This window comes from Trichechus manatus, unplaced genomic scaffold (assembly GCF_000243295.1).
Source record: "Trichechus manatus latirostris isolate Lorelei unplaced genomic scaffold, TriManLat1.0 scaffold00033, whole genome shotgun sequence".
Classification (NCBI taxonomy): Eukaryota; Metazoa; Chordata; class Mammalia; order Sirenia; family Trichechidae; genus Trichechus; species Trichechus manatus.
In genome coordinates, this window is record NW_004443969.1 from 20,143,425 (window position 1) to 20,166,311 (window position 22,887).

At 38.6% G+C, this 22,887-nt stretch overlaps 1 long non-coding RNA gene and 1 pseudogene across 2 annotated transcripts in view; one reads left to right on the forward strand and one right to left on the reverse strand.

Moving 5' to 3' along the window:
- LOC111820307 (uncharacterized) overlaps nt 1-22,887 on the forward strand; it is a 142,021-nt gene that overhangs the window by 35,492 nt on the left and 83,642 nt on the right. The window lies entirely within an intron of this gene.
- On the reverse strand, nt 14,795-16,474 carry LOC101356374 (diamine acetyltransferase 1-like; annotated as a pseudogene).

A 22,887-nucleotide genomic window follows, 5' to 3' on the forward strand; every position in this document is an offset into this window, starting at 1 on the left:
AGAATTTGCATAACTGAGTCTGTAAGTTGGAAGGGGAACTCCCACCAAAGTCAGAAACCCTTTACAACCTTGTGACCCGATTTTGCTGTAAATGCAATAAACAAATTTCTATCAAAGTAAAAATTAGTTCTTTGCCTTTCAAAGTTGTCAAAGCAACTGTTTAAAAAAAGTTTAAATGCTTGCAGGTACCACCTAATGGGCTCAATAAACATGCTGCTTACCTCAAAAACCATTGCCGTCGAGTCAATCCGACTCATAGTGACCCTACAGAACAGAGTAGAACTGCCCCATAGGGTTTCCAAGGAGCGACTGGTGGATTTCAACGGCTGACCTTTTGGTTAGCAGCCAAACGCTTAACCACTGAGCCACCATAGCCCATAGTTCAAGTCAGATATAATTGGATATTTTTATTAGCATTAGTCCTCTTTTAAGATATTTACACCTAGTTTTTTCCAGTTCTCTTGAATGACTTTCTGGATAGTGCCCCATTTCTGTACCTGACGAATGACTATTTGCCCAGTGCCTGCTTGGATAACCCACATTTTAGGGTTTTCCCTAAGGGGATTTTCCCCACCGTCTTTGGCTCTGGCCTGGTTTTGGATGCGAATTCTCTGTCTCTGGAAAAAAGCAGTCTGAGATATGATTTAATTCACTTCTTGCAAGATCACAGTGTAAAACACAAGGGAATCAGTGATGAGTAAAATCAGAGCTTGGTAGACTGGAGCAGCTTTGGCATCTTTTTTTATTCACACTCTTGTATTTGAAGCTGGAAGAAGGCAGTGGTTACAATTACATATGGGTGTCCATCTAGCGTGCTTTGACTTGGAAATTAATTCTGAGACATTTTATCCGACCAGATAGGCTAGGTAATGGTGTAGTAACAAACAGCACCAAAATCTCAATGGCTAACCACGATAGTATATTTTTGCACGTACAAAACCTTCTGCAGGTCTAGGTGTCTCTCCAGGGGTTCTCCGTGTGGGAGTTGAGCGTTCCAGGCTGCTTCCATCTTACGGCAAAGGAGAGCAGAAAGGATTAACTCAAACCAAACTAGTTGCTGTTGAGTCAATTCCAGCTCATGGCTACTAACCTTAAAGTTTGGCAGTTCGAACCACCCAGCAGTGCTACAGAAGGAAGGCCTGGCAATCAACTTCTATAAAGTTTACAGCTAAGAAAACCTATGGAGCAGTTCTACTCTGTAACACATGGGGTCACCATAGAGGATTATGCATTGGCTTCTAAGTACCTCCTCCTGAAAGTGACATATGTTACTTCCGGTCCTAACCCATTGGCCAGAATTAGTCATAGTCCCACCCAGCTGCAAAAGAGTCTAGGAAACATAGTCTTCTGTGTGTTTTGGAATGAGAGGAAAACTGAAGTGAGCATTAGTAATGTCTATTACAGATACCCTCAGAAAATGTTCCTCCAAGTCTTAAAGTTTTTGAAAATTCAGATGCCTGCGGTACAGGAGTGGCTTAAGGTGGAAGAGTGTGTAGGCAGAGGGATGAGATCCAGTCTTGAAGATGCCGCCAGCATCTTTATTTACATGTCTGGATGGTGAACTAGCCCACATTTTCTTGTATACCGCCTTACCACATATACTGTTAAAGAAGAACAGACTAAACTCTTTATTGTGGTTGTTAGTTGCTGTTGAGTTGATTCTGACTCATGACGATCCCATGTGTACACAATAGAACTGCTCCACAGGGTTTTCAAGCTGTGACCTTTCAGAAGCAGATTGCCAGACCTGGCTTCTGAGGAGCTTCTGGGTGAGTTCGAACCGCCAGCCTTTCAGCTAGTAGGCAAGCGCTTAATTGCACCACCCAGGGACTCCAAACTCTTTATAACCCACCCCATTGCTATCCAGTCGATTCTGACTTGTAGTGACCCTATAGGACAGAGCAGAACTGCCCTATAGGGTTTTCAAGGCTGTAATCTTTCTAAAAGCAGATTGCCACATCTTTCTCCCTCAGAGCAACTGGTGGGTTTGAACATTCGACCTTTCAGTTCGTGGTTCTTTAAACTCTTTATAGCCATGTAAATATAAATTTTCATGAGATATTTTATAAGATCATCAAGGACTTTGCATTAAGGGGCTGGATCTGGATCATCATAGGTACAAAAGAGGCAAGGATGGATTCACATATTTTTAATTCTGTTCCTTCCAAAGTTTGTTGTAGGAATTGACAGTTAACATAGAGTCCAGGTAGCAATGTTGAATCAGAAAAGGAATGTAGAAAACCTGGGCATACACACAATGGATAAGCTAGAAATCTATGAGCCTTCTCTAAGGGATAGGAATGGGATCTTTCATTTAACACGTCTTCCTAGTTTGTTACTGGAGCAAGTTTGATGTCAGTTTCTCATTATGGGAATAGGGATCAGGCCCCACTCTCTTACAAACATCGTATATATGTGTATATACTGTCACCTCTAAATTTTCAAGGTAATAGAAAGTAATCTAATTATGTGGATAATTAAAAACAACCAAAGTGCAAGTTTAAAATTTGTACTTTTATGACTGCAAAGCAGGCTCTCAAAATGACAGGGTGTCTGGATGGGATCGTTGCACGCACTCAGATTAAATGAGTGCATTAGCTGATTGTTTCTGGTATGAAGATAAGCAGAGAAAAGTATAATAAAGTTGACATTTAAGTGGACCTAATTAGGCTTCAAGTTTAACACGCTATTAAGATGAATGGGAAGGGGTCACCCCTGTTCAAGCTGTGGCATTGTCTTAGTGTGTCTGGATTTTGCCTCTGAAGACAACAGTCTGTCAACAGGCATTCTCACAGTCACCCCTGTAAAGCAGACTAGAAATTTATTTCTTTCAAAATTAAATCGCAGGTTCTGGAGGCCACAGAAAAATCCATGGGGAGATCATAAATCCTCCAAGTTCTGCAGCTGTATTGGTAATAAACAACAACAACGATGATGATGATACTTTCCCATGTCTATTGAAAATTTGCACGCAGACCTCAGTGTTTCCTGAATATGATCTGGTGAAACGAACAACATCCAGTGTACCACTGAAGGGCCCTGTCCATAGAGAGAGTGAGTGACTAGGCTAAAGTTACAGAACATGTCACTGGTAAAGCCAGAAATAACATGGAGGGATTGTTCTGTTTTCGTTCCAGCAGTCTGTCGCCTACCAGGGAAAGGGAATAAGGAATAGTGATCTCATCCACTAAACTGAGCGAACATGCATTTGAAAGAAAGCCCAAGAATCAAAGGACAGCGCAGCGAGAGATGTGTCTTCAGGGAGATGGCAGGGTAAATCCTCCCATGCAGCCTTATGGATCTGCAGGAAGTAGGAGAAAAGTTTAGTCATGCTAATGGCCAAAGGTGCATGGATGTGATCTTAAAATTATGTGACTTTGGAACCATATTCATGATTGTCACCCAGAGAGCCACAAGGTCACTTATGCCTTTTCGTGACAGGATTCAGAAACTAGATGTCTTGAAATGTGTGGTTGGGTAATGGGTCATGATTTTCTGAGTCTTTGAAAGGGGTTATGGCTACATCTTCTATTATAAACTCAGAACTGGTAATTTCTAATTCTGGTTATGCTAGATTGGCTGCATGTCATTGGACAAATAATTTTACTTTGCTAAGTTTCAGTTGCTTATTTTTAAAATTAATAATAAAATGAAATATGGCCTGCTTATCAACATCTTAGATTTTGTGGCTGTGTTATTCAGTAAGATTGTAGAAAGGAAGTTTTGGTGTACAACTGTTACCTAGATAGACTTATTACTATGTCCATCTTTTTCTAAATGCCTGTATTTGTGAAATTATTATAAATTTTGGAGATGCTTCAATGGGTCAAATTATAATAAAATAACACCAGCATTTTTCTTTATTGTAAATAAACCATGTATAGAATCATTTATCGTAGGATTTTAGAACTGGATGGAAGGAAATACAGTTCTTTGAGCCAACTTACTACCAAATACTAGGATTCATTATTTCAGATCCTTGACTCATGATATGCCATAGCTTGAACATTTCTAACAAAGGAGAGCCAAGAATAGGACATCCTTTCACAGTATTGGTCATCTTGGGTTGTTAGTTCTCATTCTGACTTTTAGTATTCTTTACCAAATGATAGTATGTCTTGCCTCTGAGCAATACAATGTCGGTTCCTTCTGCTACTTGATAGTCTTCAGATATCTGAAGCAAGTGGTCATTTAATCTCTTGTTTTTTTTTGTTTTCATTCATTATAAGGCATGCAGAAGTTGCAGAAATCTCACTGCTTCAAAGGTTTCCCTTAAGCTTTAGTATTACGTGAGGATTCAACCAAGCATTATAAATGTTCTCATAGTTATATCATTATTTGGTTATTCCCACTAATTGAGATGAAACAAGTTAGTATTTGGAATATATGCTTTTTCACAGTGTATTTCATCTTTTTAATTAGTTTTGCTTAAAAAACCTCCATTGCAGTTGAGTCGATTCCGACTCATAGCGACCCTATAGGACAGAGAACTGCCCCATAGGGTTTCCAAGGAGCACCTGGTGGATTCAAACTGCCGACCTTTTGGTCAGCAGCCTTAGCTCACAACCACTGTGCCACCAGGGCTCCCCAAGCTGAATATGCACTGCCAATATACATGCTTTAGGGAAAATCAAATTAATTTAGGTTTATCCTAATTAATTTTTAAATGTATTTATAGTTTACTTTGCTCCAGAATAAGTCATTTAATGCCATTTCCAATAACACAATGACAAGAAACAAAGACATAGCAAAGGGAAATAAAAGGTAGGGGAAAAAAAAGATAAAGCTGGCTAGAGATACATCTCTGAGGTCATTATATACTTATTCATGGTGGGTTCCAAATTTGACCCTGAACTTGCTAACAGCCAATTCAAAAAAGAGAAATAAGATCAGTTGCATGACTAATAGTACCTGTTGTTGTTGTTAGGAGCCATTGAGTCAGTTCTGACTCATAACCACCCTATGTACAAAAGAAGGAAACACTGCCCAGTCCCGTGCCATCCTCACAGTCATTGCTATGTTTGAGACCACTGTTGCAGCCACTGTGTCAATCCATCTCCTTGAGGGTCTTTCTCTTTTTCACTGACCCTCTGCTTTACCAGTCATGATGTCCTTCTCCAAGGACTGGTCCCTCCTGATAAACATGTCCAAAGTACGTGAAATGAAGTCTCGCCATCCTTGCTTCGAACGAACACTATGGCTGTACATCTTCCAAAACAGATTTGTTTGTTCTTCTGGCAGTCCACGATATTTCAATATTCTTTGCCAACAACATAATTCAAATGCATCAATTCATCTTCAGTCTTCCTTATTCATTGTCCGGCTTTTGCATATGTATGAAATGACGGAAAATACCATGGCTTGAGTCAGGTGCACCTTAGTCCTCAAAGTGACATCTTTGCTTTTGAACACTTTAAAGAGGTCTTTTGTGGTAGATTTGCCTAAAGTAATACATCATTTGATTTCTTGACTGCTGCTTCCATGGGCGTTGATTGTGAATCCAAGTAAAATGAAATTCTTGACAACTTCAATTTTTTCTCCGTTTATCATGATATTGCTTATTGGACGAGTTGTGAGTATTTTTGTTTTCTTTATGATGAGAGGCAATCCATACAGAAGTCTATAGTCTTCGATCTCTTCATCAGGAAATGCCTTAAGTCCTCTTTGATTTCAGCAAACAAGGTTGTGTCATCTGCATATCAAAGGTTGTTAATAAATCTTCCTCCAATCCTGATGCCACGTTCTTCTTCACATAGTCCAGCTTCTCAGATTATTTGCTCAGCATACAGATTGAATAAGTATGGTGAAAGGATGTAACCCTCACACACACCTTTCCTGATTTTAAACACCCGGTATCCCCTTGTTCTGTTTGAATGACTCCTTCCTTGGTCTATGTTCAGGTTCCTCTTGAGCACAATTAAGTGTTCTGGAATTCCCATTCTTCACAGCGTTATTCATAATTTGTTGTGATCCACACAGTTGAATGCTTTTCATAGTCAATAAAACAGAGGTAAACATCTTTCTGGTATTCTCTGCTTTCAGCCAAAATCCATCTGACATCAGCAATGACATACTTCCTTCCCTGTCCTCTTCTGAATCTGGCTTGAATCTCTGCAAGTTCCATGTCGATGTACTCCTGCAACCACTTTTGAATGATCTTTAGCAAAATTTTACTTGCGTGTGATATTAATGATATTGTTTGATAGTTTCTGCATTCTGTTGTATCACTTTTCTTTGGAATGGGCACAAATATGGCTGTCTTCCAATCGGCTAGCCAGCTGTCTTCCAAATTTCTCGGCATAGACAAATGATCATTTCCAGCAGTGCGTCCGTTTGTTGAAACATTTCAGTTGGTATTCTGGCAATTCCTGAAGCCTTGTTTTTCGCGAATGCCTTCAGTACAGCTTGGACTTCTTCCTTTAACACCATCGGTTCTTGATCATATGCTGCCTCCTGAAATGGTTGAATGTTGACCAGTTCTTTTTGGTATAGTGATTCTGTGCATTCCTTCCATTTTTCTTTGATGCTTCCTGGGTCATTCAATCTTTTGCCCTTAAAATCCTTCAGTATTACAACTTGAGGCTTGAATTTTTTCTTCAGTTCTTTTAGTTTGAGAAATGCTGAACGTGTTCTTCCCTTTGGTTTTCTAACTTCTGATCTTTGCACATTTCGTTATAATATTTGACTTTGTCTTCTCGAGCAGACTTTCTTCTGTTCAGGTCTTTACTTCATCATTTCTTCCTTTCACTTTATCTACTGTACATTCAACAGCAAGTTTCAGAGTCTCTTCTGTCGTCCATTTTGGTCTTTTCTTTATTTCCTGTCTTTTTAATGACCTTTTACTTTCTTCACATATGCTGTCCTTATTGTTATCCCACAACTTGTCTCTTGTTGAGTCATTCGTGTTCAATGTGTCAAATCTATTCTTAAGATGGTCTCTAAATTCAGGTGGGATATACTCAAGGTCATTCTTTGGCTCTCATGGATTCTTTTTAATTTTCTTCAACTTTGCCTTGAACTTGCATGTGAGCTGTTGATGGTCTGTTCCTCAGTTGGCCCCAGCCCTGTTCTGACACATAGTATTTAGCTTTTCCACCATCTCTTTCCACAGCAGTAGTTGATTTGATTTCTGTTTATTACATCTGGCAAGGTCCACATATATAGTTCCCATTTATGTTGTTGAAAAAAGTTATTTCCAATAAGTGGTTGGCCTTGCGCAATTCGCTTATGTGATCTCTGGTGTTGTTTCTATCAGCCAGGCCATATTTTCCAACTACTGATCCTTCTCTTCGTTTCCAACTTTCCCATTCCAATCATCAGTAATTATCAATGCATCTTGATTGCATGTTTGATCAGTTTCAGACTGCAGAAACTGGTAAAATCTTCACTTTCTTCATCTTTCGCATTAGTGGATGGTTCGTAAATTTGAATAGTAGTTGTATTAACTGGTTTTCCTTACAGGCGTATGGATGTTATCCTATCACTGACAATGTTGTACTTTACGATAGACCTTGTAATGATCTTTTCGACAGTGAACATGACACCGCTTCTCTTCAATTTGTTGTTCCCAGCATAGTAGACCGTATGATTGTCTGATTCAAAATGGCCAATACGAGTCCATTTCAGCTCAGTAATGCCTAGGATATCGATCTTCAAGTGATCCATTTCATTTTTGACAACTTCCAGTTTTCCTACATTTATACTTCGTACAGTCCATGTTCCAATTACTACTGAATATTTGCAGCTGTTTCTTTTCATTTTGAGTCGTGCCACATCAGCAAATGAAGTTCCTGAAAGCTTTAGTCTATCTACTTCATTAAGGTCGACTCTGCTTTGAGGAGGCAGCTCTTCCCAAGTCATATTCTGAATGCCTTCCAACCTGAGGGACTCATCTTCCGGCACTATATCAGACAATGTTCCACTGCTATTCATAAGATTTTCACTGGCCAATTTTTTTTAGAAGTAGATTGCCAGCTTCTTCTTCCCAATCTGTCTTAGTCTGGAAGCTTTGCTGAAACCTTTCCACCATGGGTGACCCTGGTGGCATTTGAAATACCAGTTGCATAGCTTCCAGCATCACAGCAACATGAAAGTCTCCACTGTACAACAAACTGACAGACGAGTGGTGGAAAAGTACCTAGAACATTAAAAAAAATGTTTAAAGAAACTGCTTCCTGGTGCTAAGACCTGACAGTAGTTTCTCCCATGAGTTCTTTCAGGGACAACATTATAATGTAGTAGAGAATATCTTCAGCAACCTTCTTATAGTGAATTCCATAACAGATTTCAAATATTTTTTTCTATAATAAATTATAAAATGCCCAAGTGCAATTCATAAAAGAAATTAAATGGTGGCTATTCTTCAGCACTTGGTATTTGGTAAGTGCTCAATAAATATTTACTAAATATATGGACCAATTGATTGATGGAAAGTGTGGAAGTGGTTGCTCAGAAATTTGGAGACAATACTCTGTGATCAACTAAGATAAAAATAATTGACATACGTAATTTCATCAGCTATATTTATATCAATTTCTTTTCTGTTCTTAGTAATTTCAGTATTTCTGCACAGAAGAGTTACTCATTGTGGGGTTTATACTTAATAACACATAGTTAGAAAACTTACTATATAGATTCAGCCACTATCATGAATTATTTTATTTCCTGTGACGTACAACTGTTCTTAGAGCTTAGAGCAGTATCCAGCCTGTAGTAGTGTTCACTAAATGTTTATACAAAATGGATGTATGGTAATTTATATTATAAAAACAAAAAATCAAGCCCACTGCTGACGAGTCAATTCCGGCTCATAGCAACCATATGGGACAGAGCAGAACTGCCCCATAAGGTTTCAAAAGCTGTAAATTTTTATGGAAGCGACTGCCACATCTTTCTCCTGCAAAGTGGATGGTGAATTCCAACTGTCAAATTATCGGTTAGCAGCCGTGAGCTTAACCACGATGCCACCAACGGAGTCCATTTTGACTCATAGCGACCCTATAGGACAGAGTAGAACTGCCTCATAGGGGTTCCAAGGAGGGCTGGCGGATTTGAACTGGCGACCTTTTGGTTAGCAGCCAAGACCTTAATCACTGGGCTCCCATAGAAGGCCACCAGAGCTCCTAATTTCTATTATAACATGATTTATTTATAATGAGGTTAGGAGAAGGTCCTGTCCCCAAATGCCAGCATCATATATATTTTAATTATCTCTGTCACAGGAATTCTGTTATCTCCCTTGTGAATTTTACCACCTATGAGTGTTCCTGCTTCTTTTTCACTAGTCATTTTCTCAAAACACACACCCATGACTTCAGTCGTTATTATCTCCAACTATTTTCAAGAAATCAAATAAATCAATGACTCCTCAAACATTGAGAAGAAAAGAAGATAAAAAATGAGCCAAGAGGAAAACCAGTGTTCTGAATCTGGTTGGAACTCATTTGACCAATGTTGTTGCAAGACTAGTTTCAGTCTCTTGCATACTGGCCTCCTCTCCTAGTCTATCATCAAGGCAGTCAATTGTTATGATAAGATAAAGGCAGCAATGAATGGGTCAAATGTCCACCACAAATTATGAAAGCCCAGGAAGGTCTCCAAGCACGGGTGAATATCACTCATGATGACCTCGTTTTGAGAAAAAAACAAAACAAAACGTTGTTTTCAATAACCTAATATTTAATTTTAATGATAAAGCTTTCGAGAATCATTTAACTTTGATGAATAATGATGCCTTCAACTTAAAAAGCTGAGATGCAGTCTCTCAGGTTTTCAAAAGAAGAGGTATCTTTCTGGACCCAAAAGAAGGGGAGGGGAACAAATCCCAAACCAACAAATTTAACAAAACAACAAAACGTGGTCCACAATCTCCAGCAGACCCGTGGCAATATGAAGCGCTTGAATGCTCACGTGTTTGCAAAAAGTTCTGCTCTATTCATCTTTCCTAGGCTCATCCCACCGGCATTTCCACCCCTGTCAGAAATATAATGGCGCACAGTCGCGAAGCTGCCCTGTGCTTGTAACATTCACAGGTTCTCTCTGCCCCCAAATTTGAGCTGAGGCACTTTTCCTTTCTAAAGAGCAGCATCTGGCCTCTTCGTGCGCTCATTTGCATGCCAATACTGGATTGCTCTCCCAGCGCACAGCTATTTAATAGTGGTGCTGGTGTCCGAGCTCTGGGAACAAACCAAATGGTTTGGGTGTGCTTTTGTGTGCAGTGCGGGTCGTTGCTACAGTGTGCTTATTAAGAATAGTACACATTCATTATAACAAGATTGCTCTTTTGCTCAGGGGCCATCATGGCGCATTCTGTAAATGAATTAACAGTAGCATGCATTTGAGTATTATGGGCTCAGAAGATGCGTTTGTTTATTAAATAAATCTGCAACACAGAAAGTATAGTTGAAAGAAAAAAAATCCAGAAATAATCAGAGTGCGCATGTACAGTAGCTATTTGTTTTGTTTTTTTTTTAGAAACCTCAATGTCTTGGCGAGTTTTCCTCCTTTGTTTCTTTTAAATAACCAAAGATCAGAGGCCACTCTATAGACGAGTAGCCTGCAAAAATTGATGTAAAAAAAATATAGACGCCAAACTTAAGTTACAGACTCCTAAACATTTCCAGAAGTGGTATTGTAAATAATTCCATACTTCAAAACTGATTTAGTATTGATTCTTCTGGTTTTCTTAAAATTCTTTTTTTTTCCTAAAAAACTGTTATTATTATTTTTTAATTTAATTTTGATTTTTGGTTGAAATCTAGCCTGCATCATATATGTACATACATATATATATATATATTTGATTGAACTCTGCTTTCTTTTGAAATAGAAGCTTTGCTTTTGGGGCATTCAGCTAATATTGATCCATTTATTTCCAACCTTTTGGCCCAGGTATAGCTAGTATAAGTATATTAATAAACATGAATCAGTCTGGTGGATTTTATTTGGGTTAACTAATGATTTTTTAAACCCCAACGGCAGTTCGCAATTGCATTGAGAACTCCAAGTGTGTTTTTAGATGTGGTTTCTCTATATTTCTTTTCATTTATATTTTGTCTCTTGCTGTCTTTAATATGTAATCTGGTATGTTGCCCACTTAAAATATAATGGAAAGAAAGTGGAAGTATTCTAAAATATGAAATGCTAAAAGAGTCTAAAACCACAGCAGAGCTAATAGAAGTCCTAATAAAATGAGCCAAGGGACCATGAACAGAAGAAACAATCATATTTTCAAATTTTTAAAATACTTTAGTAAAAGAACCAAGGTCTTTTAAAAAGCTGAATTGATTTCTTATTTGCTTCCTTGAAATGTTTCTATAAAATCCAGGGATGCTAGATTAAATTTGCTAAAAATTTTTAAAAACCTGGTAGAATGAGTGCATTAGGACTTCAGAGATTTTTAGTTTAGCAAAAGATCTATGGCACTATTAAAAAAACAACAACAGCTAATTAGTACATTTGAAATATTAAAAAAAAAATGGCAGGATTTATAAAAGATATTCCACATGCAGCAAAAAAATCCATATGCAGGATTATACTTTCCTCCCATGTGGATTCTCAAACACTTACCATTTTGTCCTTACAGAATTAATGTTCAGCTGTGCTATTTATTGGGTTGGGGGAACCCCCCCAAAACAACAAACTACCATTTTAACAATTGATTTGAACATAATGGAAAGGAGAAGAAAATATTTGAAAACTTGGTTTGTTTTCTTTCTTTCTTTTCTCTTTTTGGTAAAAAAGCTCTAGTTCCCCCAGCATGTTATTTATTCCGCTGCAGCTTTTAGAGGCCAGCCAATCAGAAAGTCTGTAAGGGCCCAGGCCCAGGCTGGGTGCTGAGCTCCAAATGCGATTCCAGTCCTGACAGGGGGATTATAGGAAACAGATGACTTACGCTTCTAATTTGTGGCCTTAAATTGCAAACAGAATTTCAGGAGTCGAGCAGAGTAATAAATGGCAATAGAAAAAGCCACACACAGCCAAATCAGTATGTGGTGGTTGTAGGTTAAACTAAATGGGAAGAGACAGGTTATGATGGTTCAGTGTATTACAGAGAAGAAAGTCTTAAATTACTAGTGCTGAGAGGTATTGCTCCATGGCAGACAGTATTGCATTGTGTAGTCTACAGATAGCACAAGCAGAACAATAAAAAAGCAGGTTTAACATAGAACCTGTTGCTGGAGGAATCTTTTTTTTTTCTCCTTCTCTCTTTTAGAAATGAAAGCGGTGTTTTATGTTTATTTTGACCTCTGCTGTATACTTGGCCCCTTAACATCTGTTTTCTACCGTTGCCGTTTTTCACACCAAATTAAATGTCGAGGAGTCTGATAAAATAAGTTCAAAATATATCCAAATTATTTTTGTTGACTTCCGACAAATGTCTCAGTAACTCTTTTCACACGGGACAATACCATTTAAATGCCAAAGTAGAAAATTATTTTCCTTTCAACATTTTAAGAGCTAAAAATAAGGAGTTTGGAGGTGTACTTAAACTCAGGAAATATTGCATTGGCCTTTTTGGTAACTTGTATGACTGTTTCAGACTTGCTCTAAGGCTATCCTGTCATATGAAGTTATGTGTATTTATTGGATAAAAATTCCAGGAAAATTGTTTAGCAACAATATATAAAAAAAAGCCATTATTCAGAACTGCTTCACACCACAAATACTGGCGAGAATCAAAAGAGATACACTGTTTTTCATGGGGAAACCAATATGTATTTCTTGTCCTTTGTCATTGCTGTATGTGTGTGTTTGTGTGTGCGTGTGTGAAAATACAGAGTAAGAGACTATAATGACACTAATTTCCACTGTCATAAAAAGTCATGCTGTCATAAGTGTGTGGTATGAAAATAAAAAGATAGCAATGCATTTTAAACTTCATATCCAATAAATATTTTAATAAAAAGAAACTTTTTTTAAAAAAGAATACCATCCCTTTCTTCTTTTAAATTCAACATATCTGTATATCAGGGATTGATAACTAATTAATGATAAAGATTGATTCAAAAACAATTATCCCATCCTATAATATCTGTTGCCAATATATCAAAATAACACTTTCCTAGAAAATGATAGAAATGGGCTAACTTTAGTCTACAATGCTACCTGAAAGTGGGGCCATTTATAATCCACAGTTTTTCTTCCTCTCGCCTTATCAACAAGAAATCTATCACAGTAAAACTTGGATCTTTTAAACTATTATATGAACTTTAAGCCTGAACCATTTGTTGTATATGCTGAAGAAAACCTGTTATCTGACTAGTAACCTGGGGAAAAATAAACTATTTTCATTGTAATATTAAGCAAGTCTGTTGATAATCATTGAAGATGACTGGCTAAATAGATTTTGATTAATCACTTGCAAAAATTATGCTTGTTAGAACCACTTTATATTCTGTTCCACAGTAATATCAATGTAGGTTATAGCTATTTCTTCGTAGATGGTATGCTTTTGTTTTTAAATCACCTGGCTGAAAGAGAAGCCAAACCTATAGTTGAAAGCTTTTGTCTGTAACACAGAAATCTCTTTTCATGCTTGTCTTTTTTTTTTTTTTTTTTTAAGAAAAACTCAATTATTATTTGTGTCATAGCGGGAAGACTGGGTCTCTATAGGGCCTGAACCTTTTCAAACAGGAGATAGCTTTTGTTTTTGTACCCCATCAACACCGATCACCTAATTAAATCTGATATCTCTGGCTGAAGCAAAATGATTTGTAATAGTTCTTTGGAGTTTACTTAATTAGTTTTGATGTCTTTTGTGTGGTAAATGTGGTGATATTTTGTAAAATGGAGCTGCAAAAAGAGAGGGCAAATGCAGTCTGGGGAGGGGATAGGGTAGAGGGGAGGTGACAGGGAGGGCAAACCAGCCTGACCAAACCATGAAAGCAAGGTGTAGTTCCAACACAAGCGCTTACAAACCGAAGTCATTCATTAGTTGAGAATATCAAGCAGATCTGAACTGGAAAAAACGCTTCCTGTCAAATGTAGGCTTGGGCATCTGTCAGGCCTCAGATTCTACACCTTGATCAGCCCAAGACACTGACACCATTTTCCTTAACAAACACCAACAGCCTTTTTTCTCCTTCATTTTAACATTTCTCAGGGGCTGGATTAGCTTTCTTCTCCCGCTCTGTAGAGAGTAAAGGGAGCTTGTTAACTTGCTTAGATATTTTGACTGACGATGCTCTTTGGCCACTTGCCTGTAGTAACAGTGTCAAAGCATAACTTGGTATAATTGCTATATTTGCAGTCAGAAGAGTGTTCTGTTTTTATGTTCAAGCTGCTGAATAAAAAGGAAGTGTCATTTTGCGAAATTCTGTAGATTATCCTCAAAGTTCAGGCAACATACAATGTATGTCATACCTGGTATGACTTGCCTTCATTGCCGAGATGCAGAAGAGGAAAATAATGTTAAACTAATGGGATTTTAACTTTGTCAATTAAAAGCTGGTAAATTCCTGTGTTTCCTAGCCTGGATCTGGATAACAATAACATAAAATTAAAAATGAAAGCAGCAGAATTGGGCTCTTTATAATTTAAAAAGTAACTAGAAAGCATTAAAGATTTTAATTGTTTGTTGTGTCACAATTTATGTATAGATTAGAAATCCTGGTGATACAGTGGTTAAGGGCTTGTCTGCTAACGGAAAGGTTGGTGGTTCGAACCCACCAGCTGCTCTGTGGGAGAAAGATGTGGCAATTTGCTTCTGTGAAGATTATAGCTTTGGAAACCCTATGGGGCAGTTCTACTCTGTCCTACAGGGTAACTATGAGTTGGAAATCGACCGGACGGCAATGGGTTTGGATTGGAAATGACAATTTTTTTTTTAAATCAAATGTCAGTTTATTAAAGAAGATTTAAAACAGAAACTCTAAGTACCAGTGTTGACATTGTATGCATTTAAATGACTCACAAGAATTAGTTTTTGTTTCTTTTTTTTTTCCCTTCCATACATAAAGTTCACACCACATCGTTGTTTATCAAAAGACGTTGAAAGAAAAATCTGACTCCAAACTGCACACAAAATAGCCGTTTTAAATAGACTGCCTTTTAAGCGTGCAACGACGCCGCTGGTAATAACGCTTTGGAATGGGAGCTCATTCTATTATTCCACTATGAACAGGATAGAAAGCAAGAGTAATTGAGAATTTATTTTAAATAGAATGGAACTTGTCATGGTCTCCACCAGCACTCCGCACTCCTCTGCTGCCATTTTTAGCAAGTACTCCTTGTCGATCTCCAAGAGACTACATTCCTCTTCACGGAACAGATCAGAAGCACCTCCTCTTTTGTAGGAGCTGATAGATGGTTCATTACATTCTGCCACCAAGAAGTGCATGCTGCTGCAGCAACATTTGATAGCAACCTGGCTTAGATTCTTCAGAATATCTGATCCTGTGCCAAAGCCTCTATAATCACGAAGTCCTCAAGATACGCCAGCTTGCCAATGCATGGGTCATATGTAAAACAACCAAAACAAAGAAAAAAACAAAAATAAACAAAAACCCAAACCAGTTGCCGGTGAGTCGATCCCGACTCCTAGCAACCCTATAAGACAAAGTAGAACTGCCCCACAGGGTTTGCAAGGCTGTAAATTTTTATGGAAGCGACTGCCACATCTTTCTCCCGCAAAGCAGACGGTAGGTTCGAACCACTGAATTCTCGGTTAGCAGCCGTGAGTTTAACCAGGATGCCACCAACAGAGTCCATTTCGACTCATAGCGACCCTGTAGGACAGAGCAGAACTGCCCTGTAGGGGTTCCAAGGAGCGGCTGGTGGATTCCAACTGCTGAGCTTTTTGGTTAGCAGCCAAGCTCTTAACCGCTACACCACCAGGGCTCCGAAACAGTACATGGCAAAACCAACAATGTTGTGTCCTTCCGGAGTCCAGTGCTCCTTGGGCACTTCTGCAACCAGACGGTGGTAAAAGCGCTGCTCTCCGAAACCATCGTCTAGCAGATCTTTCTCGGTTAATATGACTTGCTCTGCCACGTAGTCAAATTTAGCCAGTTTTTTGCTCAGCAGCAGGCTATCAGTGCAGTTGGCGGCGATGGCCGGGCGGATCACGAATTTAGTCATTTTCATCTTTTGCTTTTTCCTTTTGCGGACCAAGGCCCCGCACTTGACACAGCAGCGGGAGCTGGTTCTTCATTTGTCTTCCAGGAGCAACCTCTTCGGAGTCAGGCTGGCACCTGACCCAGCAAGCGACGAAAAAGTTTCAGCGGAGCTGCGACTAGAGCTGCGCGTTAAGAAATGACATTTTTTTTGATGGACCTCAGTTTAATACAGGTTGCATAATTTACAGACATTAGCAATCTCCATTGTGCAAGTGGAAATGAAGATGGTAATGGAATTATTTTATGGATAGGTAATAATAGATGGCAATCTAAAACCATTTGTCATAAAATTCACTTTCTAGATGATAGAGTTCTTGTCACTCTGTATTTTGTATGTTTTCACTGAATTGTGCTATTAGGGAAATCTGCAAAACCGAATTTTTTTTTTTCTCCCCTTGATCCATATTCATTGCCATGGAGTCGATGCCGACTCATAGCAACCCTGTAAAGACGGTGTGGAACTGCCCCACGGGGTTTCGAAGGCTGAAATCTTTACGCGAGCTTCTGCCACAGCTTTCTCCCGTGCTGTGACTGGTAGGTTCCAACAACCGGCCTTTCCGTTAGCAGCCAACCAACCACTGTGCCACATGGCAATGTGAAATTGGAGGCAAATAATAATGGAGAATGGGAGGAAAACAATGGAGATCCTTCTGGCCTTTTCCATGAAAGATGCATATGTGCACATCTTCAGTGATGAAGCGTGCAGAATGAGTGCCAACTAAACATTTCCTGACACTGGTGGGCAACGGGCTGGCAACGTTAGCATTCCTTAGTCTGAGAAAAATGATTCTTCCAGTTAAGTAGATCTTCCCTGTGTCGCACAAACTGTACAAAACTGCATGCTGCTGGCAGGTAATGGCTTGTAATTAGCGTAGCAGGCAGGTAATGACTTGAAATCACCTGCCAATTGTTTCTGAGTGTTTGCTCTGTTTCAAAACTCTGGATGAGTGCGAAAGTCACGGGGGAGCTATAAGGATGCAAACAGAGAAAAGGGGGGCACATAACTAGAAAGTCTCTTTCTGAACAGAATTTCCCTCCTTTTGTTTCTTATTTTACTCCCAGGTCTTTCCTGAGCAGCTCCAAAAAGGCACTGAGAATTGGCAGGTTGCTTTACCTGCCTGTTGCTCCTACTGGGAGAGAGAGTGCCTGTTGAGAAATTGTGTGCCGTTTTGGAATCAAACCAACATTCTTAGTTTCAGCCTCCACTGTCGAAAACCGGGAATGAAAGAGCAATGTTAGTTCAGCTTGTTTGAGAAGAAGCATGAATTACTCAAAGCCAGATTCCACTTCCCCATTACCACCCACTTCTTTCGCTTTCACGAGCCTTCCCCAACCTCATGGACAGCTGTTGGTGTTGAAGCAAGAATTGCCGGGCAAGGAGCCTGTGCAAAACCGAGCCTGGACCACTTATCCAAGAATCCCACAAACGCATTAGAACAGTGCTCACATACGAAAATGCATATAGGGACCAAGTGAGTAACGAAATAGAACATACTGAGAGTTGGGTGAGGGACAGAGGAAGTCATGGAGAGTTGGACGGTATGTGGCTGCTCTAAACTTGAGCAACGGCTATTCTGCTCTAGCCAGTTGCTGGAATATGGGCACAGGGTGGCCAGATTGCCTATATTTTTAAGAGGCACCCAAAATCTGGAGTTTTATGTGAAAATCTCCCATTTTAAAGCATTGAAACTATTATTTGCGTGGTTTCAGGCCACAGGCTGCTTGTTGATGATCTCTGTTTTAAATTATATTTTTCCAATTTGGCACCTTTGGTTTTCATGATTGCGGTGGACTAGTAAAGGGGATAAAACAGAAGCATGGACTTAACACATGCAACAAGCGTTAGGAGGCTTTTAAAAATTTCTTATGATTGTTGTGTACAAAGGCTTGGAAAAGGACCGCGTAGAAGTTGCCTCATGCAATGTCTGCTGGGTTTTGTGCTTTCTCTGTCACCTACCTGTCATCTTCCTTAGTCCGATCCTGTGGAACTCTTTCAAACTTACTTTTAGAGAAGAACTTCTGAGTCCAGACTGACTGGTCCTGGTAAGTCATTGTTAATGACAATCAGCTGGCCCAGGCTTCCCTCAGGCCAGCAGTCCCAAGGGCTCCAAAGAACAGAGTTTAGGAGCTGGGAAACCCTGGATTTCATTCAGTCTAGGCTCTGCCAATTTACTACCGTGGCAGCCCTTGGCAAGTCACTCCATCCAACTAAGCCTCCGGCTCATCTATAAAAGAAAAGTAATATACCTACCTTGCAGGACAGGTCAGGATTAGAGAATAATGCTTAAATTATTCCTTTTATTAATCTTTCATGTAACACAAGAGTAGATTGTAGTCACGGGATTCAGTAAACTTTTACTAGTTAAAATCTGAACCAGAAAGAAATTTTGTATTTATTTGAATTCAAACCCGTCTACGTTTTTCCAGAATATTTGAAGAAAATTAGGAAAGCTTCTTGGTAAAGTTCATTTTCAGTTTAAATAGTACCAAGTAAAATCATACTCGACCTCTAGAAAACGAATGCAATTATATGATGGCTTTTTCCTTTAAAAAATATTCAAAAGTTAATCAAAGTAAAATGAATCTAGCTTTTCAATATAAAGTCTAAAGGAAAAATTTGGCATCCTTTGATTTTGGGGCCTGACCTATTGGACAAGTGATGAGTTCTTTTTTTTTTTTTTTTAACAACTGGGTTGTTGTTCTTTTATGTACAAGTAAGAAATGTACATTTCTAGAAGAGAAGGTTAGTAGAAATAAGTCATATATAGTTTGGGAATGACAGCTGTAAGTGGAATTGATCACTCTCAATGTGCCCAGAAATAGAAGGAAAAGAAGTTCAGTGGGTGCCTTGTAAATAAGAGAGCAAGATTTTGGTGGTGTCTTCATCAACACAGCCTTAAAAACGTCTTCATGTTCACCCTTTGGGCTTGCATTCTATGTAACTACTGCAATTTTAGAACAGAAGTTTCTCACTATTTTATATCAAACTACAAAATTACTCACTTGTCTGTTAGGTTTTTTTTTGGAGGGGATGGAGGAGGAGAAGTAGTAACATAAGTACTCAAAACTTTATTCTCAAGCTAGAAGAGAAAATTGAATCTATATGAAGACGAAAGTGCAATTGGCCTAATTTGTTCTCTTTCCAAATGCATTTTTTATAAATAGGTGACTAAGCAGTTCATGGACACTTTTGTCCTTTTCCTACCTGCCATCTCTTTTGTGTGATAGGGTCTCTTTACAAATAAAGATATTAAAAGTAGTCTGACATTCAGCAACCGGCTTTCAGTCTTTAGATTTGATTATATGTTGCATATTAATTAAGATCAGCTGGCAGCCTTAAAGTTATTTGAAGTGTCTTTTCTTGGGGTAAAAAAGAATTCGACACCTAAATGGTTTGAAGATCCAGTTTAGATTAGAAAAGGCAAAACTGAAGCGTAGCTATAGAAAACCATAAACTGGATTTATCAGTTGAATTACATGGACTATTTAAGGACAAGAGAAATTGTGTTTTTTAATACATTACTCTTTCTTTTTCCCTGAAGTATCTGACTGTAACAGAAGGGACTTAATAATATACTATGATTTGCTACAGATCTTGAGATATTACTCATCTTCCTCATCTATTTGCTCTTATACGTGTTCATCTCAATATTAAATGGAATATTAAGTGATAGATTTAGTTTCCCATAAAGGAAGACTCTAATAGAATTTAAACAGAGAAATCCAAACACATTATGAACAACTACATATCAAAACTGCAACTCTTAGATAGTTTGAAAGCATGAACATGAACAGATAGCTCACGGCAACTACGTATAATATCATGTTTGTGTTATGTTAGGGGAAAAAAAAAATCCCCTTAAGGTCAAATGAATGATTTTGCTGAATAACCAGAATTTCCTGTTAAAATTTGTGAAAACTTAAAAAGTAGAATAATTTAAATCATACTGTTAAAAAAAATTAAATCATTTACAACCAGATTTTTATGAGTCCTTATCAGAGTTTGTACATTTTCATCAATTAAATTATTTTCTTTTAAAAAGCTAGCTTTGGTGGGGCTAGGGTGGGGGAAGAAGGTGGAGAGAGAAGGGAGCTCAAGAGGCACATGCATAAATTCTCTTCATTTCTGAGAAACGTGGGTCTTACAATCACTGAAGACAATGTAGTTGATATGGCTGTCAGGAAGGTCTCTTCTCAAAAGAATGTTTTTATAGAATATCATTGCGACACTTTGCTCAGATGGATGTCTTTAGCAGTATTTGATTAATGTACCGTAATAAAAGAGATGCACACCAAAGTGTCTGTACATGTCTTGTTAAGTATGTTTGATTCATTATATGTGGTTCTCAGTTCTTTCCTCTTTCCGCAGTTCATTTTTTATCATTTCAATAATAGATCTATAAATATGAAAAAGTTGGCACTTTCAAAGTCTTTGACATATATGGCTATTAATTCATAGCTCTAAAAAATTATATCTTTCAACCCGTCATTTTAAAGCTTGTAGAGTTTATTACAGTAAGTAACCTGTGTTAGAAATTAGATTTTGAACTTTAGCGAGAAGATAAATAAGCTCATGAACTTAAAGAAAAGATACCTAGATATAGTACTAAAATAAAATTACATGAAAAGATCCCTTGCTAAAGATTATAATTGTAAACTCCCTAAAGATAACATTGAGGTTTATATTGGTGACTAATTACCAATTTATTTTCCAACTCCAGATATCAAATATTGTGCAAGCTTATAATAAAGAGAGCTATCAATATAGAGTTGTTAAAAATGGGTTAATGGATTAAGCTTCATGGTTTATAGATTAATGACATACATAGATGGTTCTAAGTTAGGGTATTCTGAAGACAAAATAATATTTATGTAGCACACATTATGTGTTACAGTTTCAGCAAAAGCCTTATAAGGTAGATGCTATTTTACTTCCATTTTACTGATGAAAAAGCTGAGGTTGGGGGAACATGCCCAAGATCACACATCTGTTAAGGGGCAGAGCTGGGCTTGGAACTCAGCAGTCTGCCTCCAGAACTTCGAACTATTTTTTTTTTTAAACCAGTTGTCTTCCAATTGACTCCAACTCGTGGTGACCCCATGTGTGTCACAGTAGATCTGTGCTCCACAGGGTTTTCAATGGCTAATTTTTTAGAAGAAGATCACTAGGCCTTTCTTAAGAGGTGCCTCTGTGTGGGCTTGAACCTCCACCTTTTCAGTTACCAGCCAAGTGCATTAACCATTTGCATCACTGTTTGACTCTTCATATCCATTGTTGTTATTGTTGTTAGGTGCCATGGAGTCAGTTTCGACTCAAAGTGACCGTATGTACAACAGAACGAAACACTGACTGATCTTGCACTGTCCTCATGATTGTTACTATGCTTGAGCCCATTGTTGCAGCCACTGTGACAATCCATCTCGTTGAGAGTCTTCCTCTTTTACTACTTTACCAAGCATGATATCCTTCTCCAGGGACTGATTCCTCCTGATAACATGTCCAAAGTATGTGGGACGAAGTCTCACTATCCTTGCTTCTAAGGAGCATTCTGGCTGTACTTCATACCTTTTAGTGCATAGGTATCAGCTTGGCCCTCTTTACTTCCTGTGTTCCTTTCCTTGGTTCAATGCTGAAAATAATGGCCAAGCATCAGGATACCAAGTCTGGAATGTCCCACGTAAAAAGCTGTGACTCACAGATGGTTTGGGGGTTTTGGGTGCCAGGCCAGCACATCATGTATGAATAATAAGCTTGTGGCAGAGGCTGAGGGTGAGGCCAGTGGACATGGTTTATGTTGGAGCCTCACGGTGTTCTGCGTGACTCATGTGCACTGAACACCAGAGTCATGAACCATTTACACACACCCAATTTCAGGTTCACTCTGAGGTTGTTCTACCACAGCCATTTTACAGCTCTCTCTAAAAAGCACAGACCTTCTTTTGACCTTTTCAGCAGGTGATCATGAAGGAGAATTAAAGAAAAGACGGCCCTAAGGTCCTGATGGTTCTTTCCTTGGCAGATTGTTCTTCCCTTTGAACTAAGATATATGCTCAAATGGTGCTTCCTTCTGTCCAGTGCAGCATGGAGGGAAGTAGTGGTCTTGGGGGTCAGTTAGACTGAGGTCCAGCTCTAGGCAATGCCATCACTCCCTCCCAGACTTTGGTGAATTCCCTTTTTATCCTTGGATATAGCGTTCTTGGAAAAATATAAAACTTACAGAATGGGATGAGAGACTTTTTATGCATTTATGGGAAACTAACACAGAAGAAATTTTAACGTTATTTTCAGCGGCCACTTAGCCAATTGCTTCAGCTCAGGAATGACTGATGCCAGATCACTAATCAAGGATGTTAATTTTATTCATCTTGGTATCTGTTTAGTGTCAAATAGGAGGAAGAGATGGTTTAAAATGTGCACAAGGCTTTCTAAAACTATAAATAAAGTCAAGAAACCTAGGCAAGGGCTAAAAGAGGGTCAAAAGAATAAGAACATTCAACTTTCAACATTGTAGGTTCAAAGCGCACGTGGCACTTTCTGGGAGAGGAGATAACGTGGTCAACCCTGCTCTGCTCACAAGTGGTCTTTCTGTAGCTTGGCAGCACTTTCACGACTCATGTTGCTCATGGTCAAAGTGCTCATGCTAGACAGGGGAAAACAAATAAAAAACCAAACCTGTTGCCACCAATTTGTTTCCTACTCACGGCGACTCCTTGTGTTACAGAGTAGAAATGCTCCATAGGGTTTTCTTGACTGTAATCCTTATGAAAG